The sequence below is a fragment of the Mustela nivalis genome (genome assembly GCF_964662115.1).
Source record: "Mustela nivalis genome assembly, chromosome: 7".
Lineage (NCBI taxonomy): Eukaryota > Metazoa > Chordata > Mammalia > Carnivora > Mustelidae > Mustela > Mustela nivalis.
The window spans coordinates 21,797,553-21,800,436 of NC_139026.1; the positions used below are offsets into that span (position 1 = coordinate 21,797,553).

Genomic DNA, 2,884 nt, shown 5'->3' on the forward strand with positions numbered 1-2,884 from the left:
TACTGTCCTTCCTGGGAGATATTAATACCTTCAGTTTGGTTGGCACCCACGAGACCCAACTGTGTAGTAAGAATGAAGTAGGGAGTGTGGCACTTTATGGGAAATTCAGCTTCAAGGAGGTAGCCACAAATTGATTCACATTTGGAGTACTTTTTTTGGTTTTGTTTTGGTTGTTTGAGATGAATTCATTTTAAACAGAAGTCTAACAGCTCCAGAATAGAATGAAATCTCATAAGGGAGCAACTATTGCTAAATAATTTCCTGCTTGCCCCCAGATTGACCAGTATCGGAAGTATTGGGGAGATCTCATCTTACAACATCTTCTAACAAAGAAGGAAGGGTTAAAAAAAATCATACCACCTCATTGCCACATGCTTGGAATACTTACAACAGCTAAAGATTTTCTGGAATATCCTTAATTCAGATATTCTATTTTGTTGATCTGTGTTCATTCCTACTTGTCAGATCACAGGTCCCATCTTCTGTTCAAAAAGTGGTCACCCCATAAATTTGGCAACAGATTCCAAGCTTGTATTCTCAACCTCATTCTTCTCTTCTACTCCATTTTGATTATCTTTGTTTACAATAAAAAGAGCACCTTTATGTGCCAGTGCTTAGTTTCAGAAACTCTAATGGTTTTCTGAATGTACTGGTTGTGCCGTGCAAGGAAGAAGCCACTCGGTTCTTTCTCACCACTGCCTTCCAATAAAACCTTCAGCTAAACTCCATTCCAAGCTTCTGGATGGTGTCTAAGGTTTTTGTTTCTCTGGACCCTGGAGATTAGAACATTTTGAGGTATTAACAATCCCAGCCCAATCTAATTCAAGACTTTAATTTCGTGTCTGAGCACTTGTTAGCATTTAATGAACCTCACTCCATGTACTTTCAAGATACCAGGACACAGCCCCCCACCACTTCACTCCCTTAATCTTCTCCATAGCTCTTCTACTAAAGAATTTGGCCTCCATGGTGACTGGCTATTTTGGGAGTTTTCCTTCCCCAAAACTTTATAGTAGCCCCATCACATCACATCGAAGATAGGAGCAGCTCCAGTCTTGGTGTTTCGTTTTGTTTTGTTTTAAGGCATCAATTACCCATGTCTGCTCACTGACCAAGGTCCACAGTTTACCAAGGGTGACAGTTGGGCAAAAGCTCTTTGAGTTCCTTTGAGTGGTAATACCTCATACCGACCTTTCCAAAGTAACCTGGGTGATTTTTGTCCAAGTTGATTCTCTGGTGATGCAGGCCACCAGCATTGTCCTGGCCTCCTGGGTGCTTCTGGTGCTTGCTGATGCGGCTGTGGCCCCTGAAGTTTGTAGGTCTTCTTTAGTCTGGATGGCATGTCTGCAGTCCAGACGAAAGAGCAGTTATCCATATCTGATTGAAAGCTTCTTGTCCCTGTCTCCAAGATACTTGAAATGGGCAAGTGGGGAGCCGAGGTCCATTTTTCCTTTCTTACTCTTTCTACCTCTTTACCCTATTTGTAGATGCTCCAGGGTTAAGCAGGAAGAAGAGGGGTATTTTTTTAAAACCTAGTTGGTGTTAGTCTGTGAAAACCCTCTGCATAGCAAACATCCAAACACTGATTATTTTTCAAATAGGGGGCTTTTGTGGGTTCTTTGGGGCCTCTCTGTTGGAGACCTCTGATGCTGCAACATTTCCTAATGTGGGTGAGGCTCTCCCTTGCTGTCCTCTTTTGATATGCCCTCAACCCAACTCCAGCAGTTCATAGCCTGCAGCCTCTTTCTGCTGGGACAGCCTGGACCTTGACAGGCAGTGTTCTTGGGTGGTGTCCTTTCAAGAAATCTCTGGCCTGGCTATTCTTTTTTATCTTTATTTTTATTTTTTAGTATTTTATTTATTTATTTGAGAGAGAGAGCGAGCAAGCAAACTCAAGCAGGGGAAGGGATAGAGGGAGAGGAAGAGGCAAATTCCCCGCTGAACAGGGAGCCCAACATGGGGCATGACATCAGACTCCAGGATCAGGACCTGAGCCAAAGCACTTGCTTAACCAGCTGAGCTCGCCAGCCTCTCATGATCTGGCTATTCTTTATAGCATTCATTTAGCCCACAGAGGCATGGTGCTTCTCTGAACTCTGGGAATGCAGTGTTCTCTCTTTGTTATCTATCATACACTGTTCCAGCCAGCCTCTTCCCTTTGGACTCTTCTAGGTGAGAACCAGGCACCATTCTCTGTGCACCCAAACTCTAGAGAACACAGATCAAACCCTCTGAGATAGGAGGAGCAGTGCCCCTGTTTGCCCCTGCTGATGTGTGTGCCTTAATCCTTGGAAACCGTGAATCTGTTACTTTGTTTTTTTCATAGCGGTACTGTTTTGATTTTTTTTGCTTTTTTCTTTGAAGTAATACCTACATGCAAGTGGGGCTCAAAATCACAACCCCAAGGTCAAGAGTTGTGCACTCCACTGACTAAGCCAGCCAGGCACCCTTACTTTTTATTTGTTTAAACTGAAATGTAGTTGACATACAATATTACATTAGCTTCAAATATATAATATAGTGATTCAACAATTATATAGATTACTAAGTGCTCACTATAATAATGGTGATTACCGGGGCACCTGGGTGGCTCAGTGGGTTAAGCCGCTGCCTTCGGCTCAGGTCATGATCTCAGGGTCCTGGGATCGAGTCCCGCATCGGGCTCTCTGCTCAGCAGGGAGCCTGCTTCCCTCTCTCTCTGCCTGCCTCTCCATCTACTTGTGATTTCTCTCTGTCAAATAAATAAATAAAATTTTTTAAAAAAAATGGTGATTACCATCGGTTGCTATATAAAGTTACTAAATATTATTTTTTAGTTGAACATTTTATTATATATTTATTTAATTTTAATTCCAGCATAGTTAGTGTATAGTGTTATATTAGT

The 2,884-nt window shown here is 42.4% G+C and overlaps 1 pseudogene across 1 annotated transcript; it reads right to left on the reverse strand.

The window, feature by feature from the left end:
• Positions 1–860: 860 nt before the first annotated feature.
• On the reverse strand, positions 861–1,342 carry LOC309870204 (large ribosomal subunit protein uL15 pseudogene; annotated as a pseudogene). Its single transcript has one exon. The product of its transcript is annotated as a large ribosomal subunit protein uL15 pseudogene (transcript).
• Between the last annotated feature and the right edge of the window lie 1,542 nt (positions 1,343–2,884).